This window comes from Vigna unguiculata, chromosome 5 (assembly GCF_004118075.2).
Source record: "Vigna unguiculata cultivar IT97K-499-35 chromosome 5, ASM411807v1, whole genome shotgun sequence".
Taxonomy (NCBI): domain Eukaryota; kingdom Viridiplantae; phylum Streptophyta; class Magnoliopsida; order Fabales; family Fabaceae; genus Vigna; species Vigna unguiculata.
Window position 1 is genome coordinate 13,649,488 of NC_040283.1, and position 21,071 is coordinate 13,670,558.

At 30.2% G+C, this 21,071-nt stretch overlaps 1 long non-coding RNA gene across 1 annotated transcript; it reads left to right on the forward strand.

Moving 5' to 3' along the window:
* Positions 1-12,600: 12,600 nt before the first annotated feature.
* Positions 12,601-19,955, forward strand: LOC114184271. Its single transcript, XR_003604563.1, has 3 exons — positions 12,601-12,814; positions 13,392-13,579; positions 19,703-19,955. It is a non-coding gene; the product is annotated as an uncharacterized LOC114184271 (long non-coding RNA).
* The last annotated feature ends 1,116 nt before the right edge of the window (positions 19,956-21,071 follow it).

The window sequence follows — 21,071 nt, forward strand, 5'->3', positions numbered from 1 at the left end:
GCAAAGTATCTGTGGATATTCGTAGATATTTAAAAAAATTATATTTTATAAATTTTAAAATAAAATTACAAAAAAAAAATAAATATAAATTAAATTAAGTATTTAAATTTAAATTTTAATTAAACTTAATATAATAAAATATAAATTAAATTTAACTTAATAAAATATAAATTATATTTTAATTATATTTTTTTATGGATAATAGATATCCACACGTTCGGATAGTATGATACTTGTATTGAACCCATTTATAAATGGGTATTAAAATATCCGTTAATAAATATTCGCGAGTACCAACTATCCGCCTTAGATTTTATACACAAATAACTCGCAAATATTTTAAAAAAATATATTTTATAAATTTTAAAATAAAATTACAAAAAAAGCTCCTAAGAATAAGAATAAAAGAACCCGTAAGACATGGGTATAACAAGGTAAACCTTACTCTAGGAACCCAAATATTATTACATGTTTTTATTGTATGCAAAAGGGGTGCGCTTCAAATAAATGTAGAATCAAACATTTTGATGTCTCTAATAGAAGATATGCTTGGATTCATATAAAGTAACCTATTTTTAACTTCAAAGGATCCAAAATAAGTTATTGGGGACCATGATGTTATTGTTTTTTGTCTTGCAGATTATTTCAAAATCAAGAAAGTCTCTTTGAATGTTCAAGAGCTAATATATTTTTCAAACACTTTTGGTAACCTGGTAAGTTCTATGATCTTAGAGAAGTTTGGGAATATTATATTTGTCATGGTAAAAATAATTTATTTTAGTGTTTTTCAAAAAAACTTTGCTGAGATGATCGATTATCTCATGTGAAAATCCAGAAATTTTTGTTCTTTGGTATGAAACAATAATCGATTATCCTTAGTTGATAATAAAAATCTTGCAAAGCAGGATGCGTATTTTCAAACTTTTTATCGTCTGAGTGAGCTTTTCAAAAATTTAGACCATGATCAATAACTAGGTACTTCATAAATGCAAACTAGTACGTTGGAGTTCATTTTTTTAATATAACCTTGACTTCTTTTTAAACCCTTATTGTTTCTTTAATCTTTAGAATAAATCTTGATTTAGGGGAAGTATTTGTTCTTGAAACGTTTGTTTTTATCAAATAGGAGAAATACTACATGTAGGGAGACTTTATCTCTTAAACTTTTTTTTTTCTATCAAAAGGGGGAAAAAATGGAAGTCGTTATTATGAAAGTCTTAATTAAGAGGGAGTTCAATTTTATTAAGTTAACTGATATAGAGGAAGCTATCTAAAAAGTTTCTTTTTGATTATGATAAAAAAGGGAGAGATATATTTGTGTTGATATCTTGTGATAACTTGTACCACTTTGAGGAGGGATATATATGTTTATGTTGATGTCTTTTAATACCTTGTGTTTCAAAAAGGAGGAGAAAAAATATTATTATTTTTTATTCACTACTTTTTTCTCTTAAGTTGTTGGTTAAGAACAAGACATATCACAAGTCTTCAACAATTCTTTATCATCAAAAAGAGAGAGATTGTTGACAAAAAGAAGAAGATGAACTTTGCTTCAATAAGGAGTTTTGATGATAATGATGACTTATGAAGAAGTATGGAAGATTTATTGATGATTCATGGAAAAATGTTGAAGACTTAAAGAATGCATACATTGAAGACTTAAGACTTTAGTTGTTTAGGTCTTGTAATCTATGTATTTTATTTGAAATAGTTAAATTAGCATGTCAAAATTCAAAAGGCAAGACCGAAACAGTAGAACACTAAGAGAATTTTATTTATTTGCAAAACTCAAAGGAATAATCAATAATTTTTTAGTGATAATCGATTATCTTCGTGAAAAGTGATTTTTGAGAAAAGCCTATGTGATAATCGATTATCACCTACTGATAATCAATTATCCTTGCTGAGAAAAATGTTTAGAAAAGTTTATGTGATAATCAATTATCAACGACATTTATGACTTGACTCTTCAGTTTCTTGACCTAATTTCGAAATAGGATTCTATAAATTAAGTGGTAGGCTTTCCTTTGTAGATACATAAGTTAGAGAAGTCTGAGTCCTTGAGAACTCTCTATGGAAGGATTTGGAAACCTAGTGTGGATAGGGCGATAATTTTCATCAAGTGGGATTGTGTGTTGTTGTTGTTACTAAGTGAAGTTGATCATCTTTTGTGTGATTCGAAGGAAGTGTTCATTCCTTGTATGATTCAAGGAAGGTGTTTTTTCATCTCTTGTGTGATTCAAGAGAGATGTCTTCATCATTTGTGTGATTCAAAAGAGGTGTTTTCTAAACTATAAACATTCTTATCTGTGATTGTAAGTTTGGTTTATTTTAGTGATTGATTTAATCTCTATTTGAGAGACTAACAACTAGACATAGGGTCTTTTGATCCGATCTAGTATAAATACCTTGTTCAATTTTCTCTTTCATACTCTCTTTATTTTATTGTGATTATTAAAATATAGGAAAAAATTGTAATTAAACTTTTATATTAAAAGGAAAAAATTCTAAAAACACAATTTTTATTAAGAACCCAATTCACCCCTCTTGATTTTAGTGCAAACATGAATTATTTAGTTGTGCGATTCTAAGAATTACTTGGTTGTCCTTGGTGAGGGGTACATGCTCACCTAATCCATATTCTCAGTAGTTGAAGAAGTTTAAGAATGGCTTTTTAGGGTTATAGTGAACCTCGTTGATCGATCTTACTCTTAAGATGAGAATAATCGACCTAAGTTCTATTTTTATTCGATCAACGATCCTTTTAGATATAAGGAGTAAGAGGATCTTGAGTATCCTGGATGACTAAAAATATTGTTTGGTAAGGTTTAAACTTGCTGTAACATGGGTATTTTTGGGCTAATATGAAGGTTGTTTGGTATTTGCAGGTTTTATAGTCCAGCACGAAGCTAAACCCACGCACACCACGTCTTAACAACCTGTTATAACGACTCCAAGTTAAATATAGTGTTGTTAAGATGAATTCAGTTTTGGTCCTTCAAATTTTTTAAATTTAAGAAAAAAAAATTAATTCACCTGCACAAATGCATAAAAGTGATACTAATTTAGATAACTATTGTTAATATACACACTTTGAAAGAATCTTACTCTTGTGACAAGAGTTTTTTTCATAATGATAACTGTTATTTTATTTGAACAAAAGAAATTAATTAATCACTAAAATAAGCGCACATACACAATGTTTACATTTTCAAATTTGGGATAATAAAAATTGTATTTTTTTTTAAAGAATTTAAGAACCTAACTTTTTTCATTTTTTTTTAATTTAGAGGACCAAAATGAAGTTGGAAATAATTTTTAGGAATTAAAAAAATACAATCAAACATTTATTAAATGAATCTTCTAAAATTTCCTTTCTTGAATTAAATATTTTTAGAATTTGTTTAAATTATTTTTCAAAAGTTAATCTTTAGAGTTTATTTAGTTTTTCCAAATCGTTAATTCCGAAAGGGGCTTCGTATATCACATTCGGAGCTAAAATTTAGGAAATTTTAAAATAATTCTAAAATTAAAGTTATAAAATAAATAATATTATAATAATTTTTTGAAAATGGTTATTTTTAAATTACTAGAAGATGGATGAATGGTGTAGGGGAGGAGAAAGAATGCGATGGAGAGGTAGTGTGGGAGAAAGAAAGAGGTGAAGGAGATGAAGGATAAAAAAAATCAGAAAACAAAAGAAAATAAAATAGAAAACAAAAAAGTTTAAGATACTCACACACGTGACATCACTAAACAAAAAGTCTAATATTACGTAATTTTAAATAGCGTGGGTTGAGAACTCCTTGTTCACCTTCAACCAATCGTGATTGATGATGAGAAAGAAAAATCTCCGAATGGAAAGTCGTTGTAAAACATAGCGACTTCAATGTTGTGGACAAATATGAATTGAAGGTCGTTAGTGTAAGGATGACTTCTGTTCTTTAATATAAAAATAACACGAAAGTCACGCTCCTTAATCATAGCTTCAGTATTTAAGTGAAAATGTTTGGGAACCAAGATGGGGGACATAGTAAACGACTTCTACTTTGAAAAAATTATCGTAATTTACATGTAAAAATTACACCACTTCTGTAAAAAAAGAAAAAAAAAAAGTTACTAATGTGAAAGAGCAACATGGTATCATTATAGGCTTTTAGAAAATTTACGGAAGCATTTATAGGTTTAGATAAAATATTTTAACCTAAACCTAGGGATTTTTATCAATATAGATATAGAGTCCAACGTTCTCTAAAACAATTTTTTCATACGTTCATTCTGATGTTGTGTCTTCTTTGTTCGGGTAATCAGGTCGTCATCTAATCAATAGGTACATGTTAAAGATATTCCAATGTTAAAGGTTTAAGTTCGATCGGTCAAAACAGTTAATGTTATAATAATTGCATAATAAATATATCAATAGTCATGCATTTAACTTGTATTTATAATTTTGTTCATAGTCTTTTGATCAGAAACGACCTGATTATAACCCAGTTTGTTTTGTCTAAACTAATTATATATTTATCTAATTCTAATAAAGACCAATGGATCTTCTATTCAATTGTCTGGTTAATCATATCCAACACCATTCAATATGTATATACAGTACAATACGAATATTAAATATTAATTTTAAGCATTATATTTTCTAAATATAAATTTTATAGGAAATAGATGTGGGCCCCATTGAATAGTTATTTGTATTCCAAGAGTGAACGTTCATTATTTAGCCATTGCTCAAATTATATTGAAATATTATGAGTATCACCAGGCATTTTAGTAAACATCACTGGGTATTCTAGTAGAACTTATATGAATAGAATAGTTAGTGTCTAGTCAAAATTAAATTATTAACTTTAATTAGTAATTGTCCAATCAGAACATTGTGTTTTTATGTTAGTAGAACAATGATCATGATAACGTTAATACGTGGTTTGTCACTTTTTTTTTACATTTTTGTTTATACTTTTGGCATGTCGTTCTAATTTATGGGTTGAGATTGGTAATTCTGTGGAAGCAGATACATGGCTTTGAAAACAATTAAATTTTTTGAGTTGGAACATCTTGCTTTGTCAATTATAGCTAAGCATATTTTGTGTATACGCGAGAACAAGATTTTAATAAAGAATTAAGTATATTTTCATCCTTTTGAAACATATCCTGATTAAAATGTAGCTCATGACTTCTGTTCCATTTAATATTTCAATACATTGATGGTTCAAAACTTTTAAAAAAAATATTTGTTCTTATGAAACCGAACATTCCGCAAAAAGTCATTGCTAAACTTTGATTTCGCATTCGTCCTTTTTGTCCTAGGTACTTGTCCTCCTAACTCTAGGTTGGGGTATGTATGCAGAAGAAACTTCAACGCTGCGGTTACTCAAGTGTGTCAACAAATAATTAATGCATAGATTAATGAAAATGTCTTTATTTACCTCATTTGACTTGTTATTTATATTATTATATTTTGTAAATTTTTACCTTAATGGACTTGAACCAAGAGGTTCAATTACTTGAGAGATTCACATTATTCGTGGGACCCAATTACTTATAGGCCCAATAATCTGTTATACCTAATTAGATGTGGGCTTAATTACTTGATATATGGTTACCTTGGTCCGATAAGAAAAAATTGAATACATGTTGGCCTAATGGACTGACATGTACTCGACTAAAGATAATTATGACAGAGTTCAAAGATGTCGTGGCCATATAAAGTATAATATTATATTGGACTTTTACGAACGAAAAAAATGTGATTAGGATAACTCTATTATAAATAGCCAAAATTTTCAGCATAAATAACCATTTGTACAAACGAATGTCATTATATAGCAATGATTTTTATAAATCAGTAAATTTTGTGTATGCTTTTGTTTTTGTTTTTGTTTTTGTTTTTGTATTCACATTATTCATTAATTAAAATTTGCTTTTGTTTTGGTCATCAATTGTATTTCTTATGTCTATAATTTACTAGTATGTATTAAGTGACAAATTAATTATATATATATATATATATATATATATATTTCTTTTGCCCTTTATAAATCTTTATATTTTTTGTTTTGTTATGGAATTTTTGTATTAAGTTTATTCAATTGTCATTCTCAGAAATAGGGTAGTCCTGTAGAAAGAGACCAAGACTATAGGCAACTTTTGAGATTTTTAGGACTTTTGGAAATATGAGATATATGAGAGATATATGTGATATATTATACATAGGAACATATTTTTGTATTTTATTGATATAACTTATATAGAGAGCACAATATAACATAATATCAAGTATAAAATATTTACAGTATCTCACTCTTAATCTAAAATAATAACTAATTTCTAAAATTGACTGAAACATATCTCTAAAACTGAAATATTTTCTAGAAACTAATTTAAATAAAAAAAGATATTAAGTAATATTCTCAACATTCCTCCTTACTTAATATCTCTTATTTAAATTTTATATCTTCATATTTCAAGTATAGCTCCGTGTGACATATTTTCTTCCATTCAGAACAACAAAGATTGATGAGAGAAGAAAATCATGAGGCAGTTGAAGGTACAATGAAGAGAATACTCTCGTAGTCAAGAACAACAAAAGAAGCAAATACAACAACACACAAGTTTTTTCATCTTGTCCCTATTGCAAGAAAAAATGTCATCAACCCAATTGGTTTTTCCATCTTGTCTCCATTGCAAGAAAAAAGGTCATCAACCCAACTGGTGTTGGTGGAGGCCCGATGTCAAATGTCACAAATGTGGTCAATTGTGACATATGGAAAAGGTATGTAAATCCCAAGATTTTGAAGAAGATGTTAAGATTGTGGAGGATAAATTAGAGGAGAAACTACTTCTTACAACATCATGTGTCATAACCAACGAATCTACAAAAGATTGGATTATAGATAGTGGTTGCACAAACCACATGACTCATGATAGATAACTTTTCAAGGAGCTCAACAAATCCAATATTTCCAAAGTAAGAATTGGGAATGGAGATTTCATTTAGTCAATTCTTTTATCCATGACCATCACATCACGATGTCTTCCAAATACTCAAAATTGTTTTCCATTTTGATTTTAGTTTCTCTTATAGTTTACTTGAACTCTTGGAGCTTCATTTCAAACGTATGTTCATCATATTCCTATCCAAATCACAAAAAACTTAGGGTTCAGTCAAAAGTATGAAATGAAAGGGATTATGCGATGAATCGGAATACAAAGATAGAAGCATTACAATGAATCGATTGAAAAAGAAAAAGGAAAAAGAAGAGGAAGATTGAGAAAGAGGAACGATAGAGAACTTAATTAATGCAGTACACTATCGGTCCTTTTTTAAATTCCATCATATCTTTTCCGCCTGATACACTTGTTTTCATGTCTTGAGGCAAGTTACTTTGCTTAGTGTTCGATATGTTAAATGGTATGTTAAAGTCTGAAAAAAAAAAGTCACAAGAAAAACCAATAAATAAAAAATTTCAAATTTTTTGTTTAAAAAATAAAAAAATAATAATAATTTACCAATCACGGTCCAAATACCATTAGTTTGTTGTGCTTAGATTTCACTCAGTCCATTCTTTTATCCATTACCATCACGGTCCAAATACTCAATTATTTTACATTTTTATTTTAGCTTCTATTATAGTATACCTAAACTCTTGGAGTCTCATTTCAATCGTATTTTCATCCATATTCCTATCCAAATCACACAAAAAAGTAGGGTTCATGTCAGGTTTTACAGAGGGGATTTCACTGGGGAGAACAACACCAATGAGATCTGAGCCTAATCATATAAGATACTAACACCACTCTCAACCCAAAACCTTAAGGTAATGGGTTTATGGGCCTTGATCCTTATATGATGCTCTACTTTCTCAATTCTGGTCAATGTGGGACTTAGACTCACACTAGGATTCCTAACAATCTCCCCCTCAAGGGTGAGTCCCTTCAACCACATTGGTACACTCCCCCCTCTAGCGAAAGCATCCCCAACCACGAGTACTCCTTTTCTGCCCTTTTCTGTACCGCCGTTCTTTTCTTAACGAAACACGCTTACCTGACCCACACTGTCAGGAAGACTTTCGATACTAGGACCATACTGGTACTGCACTCGTCTGAGCCGGTATTAACCATCGGCTCTGATACCACTTGTCAGGTTTTACAGAGGGGATTTCACTGGGGAGAACAAACACCAATGAGACCTGAGCCTAACCACATAAGACACTGACACCACTCTCAACCCAAAACCTTAAGGCAATGGGTTTATGGGTCTTTATTCTTATATAGTGCTCTACTTTCTCATTTCTAGCCAATGTGGGACTTAGAATCACACTTGGATTCCTAACAATCTCCCTCTCAAGGGTGAGTCCCTTCAACCACATTGGTACACTCCCCCTCCAGCGGAAGCATTTCCAACCACGAGTACCCCTTCTCGTACTGCCGTTCATCTTAACGGGACACGCTTACTTGGAACCCTTGCCAGGAAGACTTTCGATACATGGACCTGCACTCGTCTAAGTCGGTTTTTAACCATCGGCTTTGATATAACCACCGGCTCTGATACCACTTGTCAAGTTTTACAGAGGGGGTTTCACTGGGGAGAACAAACACCAATGAGACCTGAGCCTAACCACATAAGACACTAACACCACTCTCAACCCAAAACCTTAAGGCAATGGGTTTATGGGTCTTTATTCTTATATGGTGCTCTACTTTCTCAATTCTGGTCAATGTGGGACTTAGACTCACACTTGGATTCCTAACAATCTCTCCCTCAAGAGTGAGTCCCTTCAACCACATTGGTACACTCCCCCTCCAGCGGAAGCATCCCCAACAACGAGTACTCTTTTTCTGCCCTTTTCTGTACCGCCGTTCTTTTCTTAACGGGACACGCTTACCTGACCCACACTGTCAGGAAGACTTTCGATACTAGGACCATACTGGTACTGCACTCGTCTGAGCCGGTATTAACCATCGGCTCTGATACCACTTGTCAGGTTTTACAGAGGGGGTTTCACTGGGGAGAACAACACCAATGAGATCTGAGCCTAACCACATAAGACACTCACACCACTCTCAACCCAAAACCTTAAGGCAATGGATTTATGGGCCTTGATCCTTATATGGTGCTCTACTTTCTCAATTCTGGTCAATGTGGGACTTAGACTCACACTTGGATTCCTAACAGTTCAGTAGAACGAAAAAGTAAAAAAAAAAAGGTTAAAATATCTTTTTGGTCCCAATTTTCGTCAAGTTTTTTCAAATAAGTCCTAATTTTGGTTTTGTATTCAAATAAGTTCTAATTTTCGTCAATTTTGTTCAATTGAGTCCTTTTTTGCTAACACCGTTTAAATCATTAACGGCCATGAACAGTGACACGTGACACGCTCATGTGTTGACATGTGTACATTTAAAAAAAATTAAAAAATTTTAAAAAAAATTAAAAAACCCACGAAGTGACACGTGGCAGTTACTGTTCATGGCTGTTAATGATTTAAATGGTGTTAGCAAAAAAGGACTCAATTGAAGAAAATTGACGAAAATTGGGACCTATTTGAACACAACACCAAAATTAGGATCTATTTGAAAAAATTTGACAAAAATTGGAACTAAAAAGGTATTTAAAAAAAAAACAAAATAAAAAGTATGGAAAGAAAGGGATTATGTGATGAATCAGAAAACAAAAATAAAAATGTTACATTAAAACAATACAAAAAAAAAAAAAGAGATTGAGAGAGAGGAATTATATAAAACTTACCTGAACAATTAATGTTGCAGAACTTAAAGATGAACGTATACCACAACACAGGATAAAGTTTCGAAGAATGATTCTGGAACTTACTTTCCTCGTGGCATTTAAAACATCTTTTATGGATAAAGTTTTGTAGACTATAAATACAATTAAGTTTTCTAAATATGATTTTCACTAACGTTACCACCACCTCAACAATACTTCATAGGAGACTTCACCACCATAACAACAACATTTTACCGGAGACCTCAACACCACCTCATCAACACAGGATACCCACACCACAATCGCACAAGTGTGATAGTGTTCAAATAAAACAAGTAAGGGTATGATTGGAATTAGAATAAATGATGGGGTGCAGGAAGCAATAACCTTCATCGTATTCCTCTTCAACTTTTTTTTATTCAACTTTTTTATAGTGACTTGTGATTGCGTCCAAACACTATTATAATCATTCAATCTTGATCCAAATAATTGTATCAGGTTTTAGATAATAATTGGTATATAAAAATAGTGAACTTAAATTAATACAACTGCAAAATCCATGGCATATTTCAGGAGCAGACATGCATATGTTTTTCCTTGAGCATAATGTCAGGAGTTTGCATAGACATAATCCATGACAAGAACATATTTGGTTGTGAAATGATGTGGTTCAGATTTTAGTGAATTCTAGTATGATCCAAATAATAAGTTTAGACTATCCTAAGTTTAAAATTGATAAAGATAAAATACAAAACCTGCTTTAAAAAAATTAAAAAGTATGGATTCAAACTCAAATCCATATTTTAGAAAATGAACTTTTAGTAGATTAAATCAGATCAAAATTAAATTGGATAAGACAAACCAGATTTTTTGTCCATCCTTACTGTCTGTCCAAGGATAGAGAACTCCCAAAAGTTACCCTATACCTCAATTTTGGGATGTATTTTGCAAAATTTTCTAGAGAGATAAAAAAAATGTATCAGTATAAATAAGACATAAAAAATGAAGAAAAAAACATGTATTAATATAAATAATAAATAGAAATGAATTTTGTATAGTTTTATTTATAACTTTATTTCTTATATTTTAAACATGTACTAGTCTATAAAAGTTTTATGATATGTTTGTCCTCTAATTTTGCGAAAGCAAACAGTTCTAATATATTGATAAATTTTTTCAAACTTACAGAAAATATCAACATCTTCATAAATAATAATTATATAAAATATTAACCATCTTATTAATTATAAGTTTCAATATTCTTACCACGTAAAATGTTTTTAATATTTTGTGTTAACATTTAAATATAATATATTACGTTAAACTAAAATAGTTCAATTTTGTAACTGCTTAATTAAAATTTTATAACATCAGAAAACTTAAAATTTGATCGTTAATTTAAATAATAGATTAATACAAAAAATACATGCAACTCCTAGTATATAATGAAAATTGATGCCACTTAACCAAATATTAAGGAGAAAGAAGAAATCAAAATCAACAAATGATAATCACAACGCATTTCATATAGTGCATGAAAATGAACTAATCGCACAATGTTACACAGACATTGCGCACTGCCAAGACAGTACGATCCAAGCCCACAAACAAGACTGGCGACCCAGGCTCATGACCGAGACAAGTTCGCTGAAGTCCATGGTTGAGATGGTCAGGCCAGGTTGACAGTTGAGACAGGCTAGTTTAGGTCCAAGTCGAGACAAGCCAGGATCAGCCCTATCCATGATTGAGACAGTCTAGCCTAGGTCCATGGTCAAGATGGGCCAACTCGAGCCCAGGATCGAGAAAGGTTGAGTCGGGTTGATGATTGAGACAAGTCAATTGTGGCCGACAACCGAAACGTGACGACCTTGCCTAATGGTCGAGATAAGCCAATTCGGACCAATGGTCGAGTCTGGCCAACTCGGGCCCATGGCAGAGAAAGGTCACCCTGTGTCGACAACCGAGACGGGCCGGTCCATGCCGATGACCGAGACAGTGTGGTATGGGCTAATGGCCAAGACGGGTACGTCCTAGGCTAACGATCGAGATGGGTCAACCTGTGCCGATTGTCGAGACAGTCTAGTCGATGTCGACGACCGAGACAGTTCGGCTCGGACCCACAAGCGAGTAGGGTTGGACCCACAAGACTGACCTAAATCGAAATTTTAATAGTATATTTAAAAAGTAATAATATATTTTTCATGTTTAAAAAGAAAGTACATGGACTGATCCTGACCCACAAGGCTTTTGGCCGCTTTTTAGCCCTGTGAGCTTTTTTTATTGGGGACTTTTTGGCACCGTGGGTTTTTTTGACTCCAATCCACATGGGTCAAAGCCTAGCTTTGTTGGTTGAGTCAAATTAACAACTTTATTCCATACCTAAAGAATACATATAAGCGGCGTCATGTCAGCAATGGTGGTGGTAGCGACAATGGTGATGGTGGTGGTGTTGGAGGTGGCTATGGTAGTGGTGGTAGTAACAATGGTGAAGAGTCATGAAATGGAATGTGAGACTAAATTGAACAAATTTAACTAAAATAGGGACTAAATTGAACAAATTTAACTAAGATATGGACTTATTTGAACAGACTACAACCACTCATAAAGTGAACAATATCAAGTCATGTCAACAATGCTAACGTGTATACTCTTCATTATCAATTTAAGCGAGGTCACAAAAAGAACGAAATTTTACATAATTTAACAAATGAGGGACAAAATTGAACAAACTTGATCAGAAAATGAACCAAAATAGTATTTAAACTACAAATATATTAAACTACAAATAATAATAATAATAATAATAGTTATTTTGATTCGGGTGCGTTGGATTTTCTTTTAAAATAAGAGTTCCTTCTTTTAGTTCATATGTCCAACTCCATGCCTTAGATCTTCTTTTAAAACATGATTAATGGCCTTTTTTTTTTCTAATTTAACATTAATTGGATGACACAATCTGGATATAGAATAGGAATGGTCTCCTTCATCGTCCGTGAATCAGAGCGCGGCCCCCACCACCGCTTGAGCTTGCAGCCACCGCTGCTTTGTGCCTTCCTATTCTCAGTCACTGCCACCGTTGAGGTTAATCTCCCGTTTCTCTTCTTCTCTGTTTCTGTTTTGTGCATTTATGGACCTGTAGCTGAAATGGTGATTGGGATTAATAGAATATTATCATGAGTCGTTGATACCAATTTTTTGATGAGGCTACTGACTAGCTTGAGATTGATGATTGAGGTTCCTGGATTTAATTTAATTCTGTTTGGAGTTTATTTGCACTGAAATAGGCTCCGGAATGTAAGAATGATGAGGTTTATGTTTGAATTTTGCCTTGATGGTCATCTGCATATGGATATATGAAATCGAAGTTCTGTTAAATGCTGAAGAATTTTGTTGATGGCTTTCGTATGTTTGGGATATATGTCTGTTGCTGGATTCTGTGACCACGTTTGTGATCTTTATGATGTTAAAGCTGTTAATTAATCTGGGATTGATGTTTGAGTTGCTTGAATTGAAGAGATGGTACAATTTATACGCTCGTTTTTTTATGATTAGCTTTGGTTGGGATTATTGAATGTGAATTTTATGGGTTTGAATTCATGATTGGTGAATGTTTTGAATTCATTATTGAACATGATAACTATATCTGTTTGGACCCTAGGTACTATGGATGAAGATACCTTTGAAATCCAGCTCCAACGGTTCCGGGATAGTATACAAGAAGCAAGCAACAAAATGGAATACAATTTCTTTTTATTGAATGAGCTGGCCAGGTTCTGCCCGAAAGGATTAAGTTAATCCAATCTCAGCGGTGGGATGTAATAGAAGAATATGAAAAATTAGAGTCAGGTAAGATAACTCTATTTATTTATTTTAAAAAAATTAAATTTTTTTATTTATTTGTTTTTTTCTGTGTTTTTCTTTTCAGACTTTAAACTAAAGAAGAATGAGTGTAGAAACCTTGCTCAATAATTTCTTTTAGACTTTTTATATTATCAGAGCATTTAGTTTTCATCACTTTATGATTATAGCATTATCCATATACACTTTAGTTAATTATCACATCCAATCTTATGTTTTGTTTGCAATGTTGATAACAATACAAGTGTCACTAATTCCATAGCCAAGATGTTATCAAGGAGTCTTCTCTGTCCCATGTTGCAATGTTGAATTTTCTTCTTTTCTTTTCATTCTTTTCCACTATCTACTTCTCTTTACTTTTCTTTGGACCAATCAATTGGTCCAGCCTAGTTTGGAGCAGACCATCTATAAAATTTAGGCTGGTATGTGTTTTATGGAAATATCAATCAGTTTATGTATAATGGTCTCTACATTAATGAAGGGAATTTACACTTATTACTGACTAATTAGGTATTACAATTTAATTATATGATAAGATAAATTAAAATATATATACATTCTTGAAAAATTACGTATCACATGGATTCCCACTGTTTTTCACTTCTTTAGAGCTCAAAAAGTTAGAATGAAACAAGAACAGCTAAAACTTTCAAACTTGATTTTGGATCTTTCAATATAATGTATGATCTATTATAGTAGCCATGGAAGGGTTATTATAAATTGAATAACTATACTTTACTCTTGTTTTATGTTTCTGGCACGTACTTTTAACTTTATATTTATTATGATTGTGTTTTTTTTTATCAGCAAAAAATAATTAAATAAATAAAATAGAGTACTGTGGGTCTAATCCTTCTACAAAAAGAGTTACAAGGTACATTTACACAAGGTTTACACATTTTAAAGATATCTATGCTAACAAAGTGTTAAGAAAGAGACTAATATGTTAGTCTTATATTAGTAATAGAGTAATTTTTCAGACTTTGTCACTTTAGATTAATGTAGAGGTTATAGAGTCACATGGAATTATGCTCTCACTTCCAACATGATGTTATGCTGACGTAATGAGCATAATGACATTTTCCTAGTTGCTGTCTACCCTTGGTTAACCTGTTGCAATATTTTCCCTCATGCCTGCATATGCTCTTTGTCGCCTAGTCCATTCCTGCATTAGAGGAGTTGTATTGTCCTGTCGTCTATTCCAGATAGAAAGAACATTTGTGCTTCACTACAATCTCATCCCCTGCAAAACAAAACATATCTTTCCCAGCCCTTCCCATACACTCCTTTCCTACAAATTAAGTCTTCACTTCCCTACTTTCAAACCACTTTCAAACTGCTTTCCAATTGAGTGTGTGTTTGTTCTTGAATAGTAATTTCTCGATAGAATCACAATGATTTTAAGCATTGAGTTGGCATTGGTACCAATCATTATATGAAAATATTACATTTGGTAATTTATGTTTCATCGAAGTCCATGCACTCACTTGTGCCATACAAAAGATTTTTTTTGGGTCTACTTTCCTTTGCTTAAAAATAACCCTGTTTTTATGCTTCCAAATAGAGATATTAAAATGGGTTTCAACCCGTGAGCCAACCCGAATCTCCACAGGTTCGAGTTGGGTTAGGTTGAAAAAAATTAAGTTTTTTTAAAAGTGGGTTGAACTCAACCTGACTCATTTAACTCACTGGTTAAACGGGTTTGAGTCGGGTTGAGGGTGGGTTGACTCACTTAACCCACCAAAATTTTTTTACAAATTTTTTTAATAATTATTTACTATCTCTAATCATATAAGTTCACAATTTCATATTTTTAAATGCTAAAATAGTGGTCAATAATATTTGAATAATTTGAATGTTTAATTAATTTCATTGTCAAGTTATATACATTAGTACTTTCATCTTTAACTATAATCCTTATAGTAAATTACTCAATCAATTGTCTTATAGACAAATTTTTCTAGATTAGCATGACAACAATGTGTAATTTTTTATTTATATTTTATTGAATAGCATGACAGAAAATGTGTAATATTAACCATGTTTTCTTGGACTATATGGACACTTTATTAGAAATAATTCATCATATATTGGCAGTGAGCATGATGAAGACATTTGTTCTTGATTTTATTATGATTGTCATCTCATGAATTGCTTAAAAAATTATTTAAATATATGAATACTTAAAAATAAATACATAAATAATTTTTTTATGTGGGTTGGTAAGCCAATCCACTTAACCCACCAACCCGTGGTGAGTTGAGTTAGGTTGCAAAATTTCTGACTCACTATAAAGTGAGCCGGGTTGGGTTCACTCATTTTCAACCCGGCTCATGGTGAGCCAACTCGTATAAGTCGAGTTGGCTCACTTTGACATGTCTACTTTCAGATTTCCCAAATAATGGCCAACCTCATTCCTTTTCAACTTCTATTTTATTTTTCATTTAGTTGCATAAGATGAAAGTGTTGGAAATTAGCACATGGTTTGTTATGATGCATTGTATTCACACCAACCCACTGATCACACATCCCCCACACTGTTTTGCTTATTTTACGGTCAAAGAAGAGATGTATGATACTCTCCTCACTTTCTGCACATAGCTCGCATAAGGCATTTCCTAAATGTATGCCTTTGATTACTAACTTTGTCTTAATTGCCAACTTATCCACCATTACCCTCAATCCTAATATTTGTGCCTTTGGAAGCACGTTTAAGGACCAAAGAGGTTTAAAAACACGTCTTTCCACCTATAATATCTTGCAGACAATTGTATGCAGACCTTACTATATACGATCCTTCTTTTTCCTCCAACCATATCCAGGAATCATCACAGTTTCTTTTGATCTTTTGGTCATTTATGATTTGCATTAAGTCATGTTCTTGTATTTTTTTCCCACTCTAATCTAGTTCTTCTCCAAGTTAAATTCCATACCCATTCATTATGTGTCCATCCCCCGAGTTCCCCTACAGTGCTATCTTTACAGTTTGAAATTGCATATAATCCAGGAAATCTAGAACACAATGAAGTTCCTCCTACCCATTTGTCCTTCCAGAACCTAATTTTATTTCCTTCTCCTACTCTCCACATAACTGTGCGTTCAAACCAATCATCGTGTTTCCTGCTTCCACAAACATACCTTAGATCTTTCCACCATAAGGATTTGTTGTTTTGTTATCTTAAAGTCATTTAAGTTCCTCCAAGATCCATACTTTTATTCTAGAACCTCCTTCCATTTCCTTTCATTTTCCACCTCTAATCTCCATTTCCATTTTGCTAGAAGGACTTTGTTAAAATTTGCAATATCTCTAATACCTAGCCCCCCTTGTTCCTTAGATTTACATAAATTTTCCCATTTGATCCAGGATGTTTCTTTGTGCTTTTATGAGCTCTTTACACACATTTTTATGAGCTTTGAAGAATGATAAATAATAAAGAGGAAATGCTGAAATAACTAACTTTATTACGCAAACTCGCCCAGCAAAGGATAAAGATTTTCCTTTCCCCTAATTGGTATACCTAGGTACTTGAACGAGATTTTCATGTGTTTACAGTTTAGCATCCTAAAGAATGATCCACGACTTCTATCTTAATCCCCATTCCTCCAATCTTACTTTTAAAGAAATTAGTCCTAAGTCCATACGCCAACTCAAATATTCTTAAAATCGATTTTATAACTATTATGTTACTTGTGTTTTCTTCACAAATAAATAAAGTGTCATATGTAAAGTGCAATAGGCCAACCTCAATTGTCATAACACCTTGATATAATTCTTTCTTTGATGTTTTTCTTACCATTCTTGTTAACCCCTCAACTACTATAAAGAATAAGAATGGAGTCATTGAGTCCTCTTACGTGTTACTCACATGAACAGAGAGAATGCATGAGCTTATATCTTAAATTTTTTCTTTTATATTTTGAAAAACAAATTTGTTATTTTAAAATACTGAATGGAAGGACTTTTTTATACTTTTGATATGTTAAGAGTGGGTTGTTACGATTTTAAAATAAAATAAAATAAAAAAATTTAACAGTGATGAAAACATTAAAAAAGAAATATTAGAGATAACAAAATTTAATATTCATAAACCAAACACATATTTAAATATTTTTTATTTTAAAAAGGTAAGTGCAATATTGTTTTTGAAGACATAATAAATGGTTAATATATTAAAAATTAAACTATATGATCATAGTCAAAATTAACTAATGACTTCAAATATATAAATAGTATTATAAATAAATTCTAATTCTATAACAGGGTTAGAATTCATTTTTATAATTGTTTATAACCGTTATTTTAATCACTTTTATTCTTATTAATATAAATTATTTTATTCCTTTTGATTTTGAAATCGTGTTTTTTTTATCAATTAAAAACTACATATAAAAATGCTATCTATTTATAAAAAAATTAATTTTTATTATATATATATATATTAAATATAAACTATAAAAGTGTAACATCTTTTTTATATCTAATACATACTTTAATTGTATTAAGCGTTTATATATATATATATATATATATATATATATATATATTGTTAGTTAGTTACTTTAATTCTAAAAAGAAATTGTTTACTATTTTAATTATACGGTGAGGACTAAAACAAAGACATTGTAGGAAATTAAATCATATTTAAGTCTTAAATAAATAAGATTAGTAAAACTATTTCAAAAAAAAAAATAGTTTGTTTCATATACTTTAGGAATAATTTTTAAAAATTACGTAAGTTTATAACGAATTTAGTTTTACTAACTAGATTAATTAATTTCTTATAAAAGATTCCATTAGCTATATAGGATGTATTCATTTTATATTTAGTTATTTGTATTGAATAAAATTATATATATATATATATATATATATATATATATATAATGATATCTCAAATAATAATATTATAATAAAAATCAGTACATAAAAAATCTATAGTTCATGTCAATACTTTAGTATACATTTGAAGCATGAAATTTTATATTTATTAAAGTATTAACTTTTGTAGCTGGCAACAGAAAAAGCAATAATTTTTGTAATAAGTATTTTTTATGAAATGTTAAATATGTAATAAATGTTATAGTGTTTAATAATAATAGTAATAATTATCTGTTTCTTACGTTTTTGTCTTTAAAAATTATTAGTTTATCTTTTCTTTTAGAATTTCAAGAATACGTTTGTCATTTTTTTTCTATTATACTTTTATGTCTCTTTCAATTTTGAAATAATGTATATTAGATAAGGGTCGACGTAACTCCAAGCAATAAAGGTGTTTGTTTTAGGTATTTTAAGAAAAAAAGAACTTCAAATTATTTCAGAATATAATTTTATTAAATTAATTATGAAATTATATTTAAATTATTTCAGTATCAATATATATTAATTAAATTTAATAAAAAGACTTATTTTTAAATTTGTTTAAGATCTTTCAAAATTAAAATATATTTTAATATAAATAATTTTATAAATAAATAAAAAAAATCTCATTCTTAAATTTAATTTATGTCTTTTAACTTGATTAGATCATAAAGAAAAGAATAAAATATTGCATAACTGTTCTATTAAAATTAAGAAAATTTATTATATTTCTCAATTAACGAAAAAAAACCTTAAAATATACATCAAGAGAAATATAAAAATGAATAATAAATATTTTATTTAATGAGTGTATAGGTTTATTCAAGTGGGGTATATATAATTACCTAAATCATTAATTTTTATTTCAGTTAGTTTTTACTTCATCATTGTGCTATTGCTACAAATAGACAAAAATTAGAGTTTCAATATAAAAAGCATCCCAACACAAAGAAGAAGAAAGAATTCATACCAGAAACCTTCAAAAATGGTCTTCTCCATCTTTCAACTGGTTTTTCTGGGAATTTTATGTTCTGCTTTGGTCCTCACATCAGGTAAGAATTCAAAATCTGATTTTTTGTCTTTCAAATGTGTGTATATGCTTACAAATTTTGATTGAAGAGTGAGTGATATAAGAAAAATGTTATATGAATGTCAAGTTTTGAAGTGGTTTTTTGTAGGCATAGATTGTGCATAGTTCTTGAAAATCTGGAATTGTTTTTTACAAATGTTTGGAACTTTGTTGTTTATTACAGGGCAACCTGTGACGGTGAGTCCATGGGTAGACTGTGCTGGACCATGCGTATCTTTCGACAATTGCAACTTTAACTGTCATAATTTGGGATACAAAAGTGGGGCTTTCTGTGCATTTTTCACTTGTTGTTGTTTTAGAAATTGATACACTTTGTACTCTTGAGTAGTGCATGCCCTCAAATAAATGAATAAAAAACATTTGCAATAGTTTTGGTATAGGGCTGATTATCGGGATTAAATATGTTTTAAGTTTTTTAGTTTTTAGTAAAAATTGGAATTAATTCATCTTAAAAATTTTAGTCCTCCAATTTTATATATGCGTATATTTAGTCCCTGTAGCCTAATTTTGTTAAATTTATTTAACGTTTCAAACATGTTTTATAATAATATTTGAATTATTTATACTGTTTACTAGCAGTTAATAAACACATATGAAACATCAAATAAACTTAAAATTTGATTAAAACCTAAATTTACGCATTTTTAACAATGAAAGTCTAAATTGATTCAAAGTTTTGAAGATGGACTAATTTTAATTTTCACTAATTTAAAGGACCAAAAATATATTTAACCATTATTTATTGTTGCATTTCGTAATTCTAAGTATTCTTCCATTTCTTGTTCCTGTTAGAAAATCCAAATATCTTCGTCTAAGTTCTATGTTAAATAAAAAATAAAATAATTAGTAACATATGAAAAATAAATTTACAAATATATTGTTACAAGCTCCACATTGAATAGAGATAAAGACAACTTATCGTATATAAGTGAGTAGAAATCTCATTTTACAAATCGGTTTTGTAAAATTGAGTTAAACTTAAAGTTTACTTATTAACATGGTATCAAAATCATTAGTTATATTCTATAACGAAATTTGTTATTTGTTGGATCTATTATCTCATCTGCTATTGAATCATTATCGAATCACACATTAATATCTACTCTCACCTTCAAGATATACAACCAAATCATCCATTAATGTCCGCTTCCCCTTTCAAGATATATATAAATAAAGACATTTATAATTAAATTTAAAATTCAATTATTTTACGTTACTTTAAGACTTTAAATTAAAATAGAACTAGAGATAAAAAGAATAATTTAATATTTCGAATAAATAAAATATTTATTTTAGACGTTAAAACCAGAATTCACTGTAGCTTTATACGTTCCCCAAGTTTTGTACTTTTCTTTCACGTTAACGGTGTCAACTTAATCCAAATTAAGGTTTATAAAGATACGACTACATCGAATTTGAAAACATGAAAAATAAAGATTTCTATTTATTAAAGAATTGTAGCTAAAACATGCTCATTTTACAAAAACTAAGAATTAATTTAATCGTTTAAAATTATTAATGGTACGGAATTT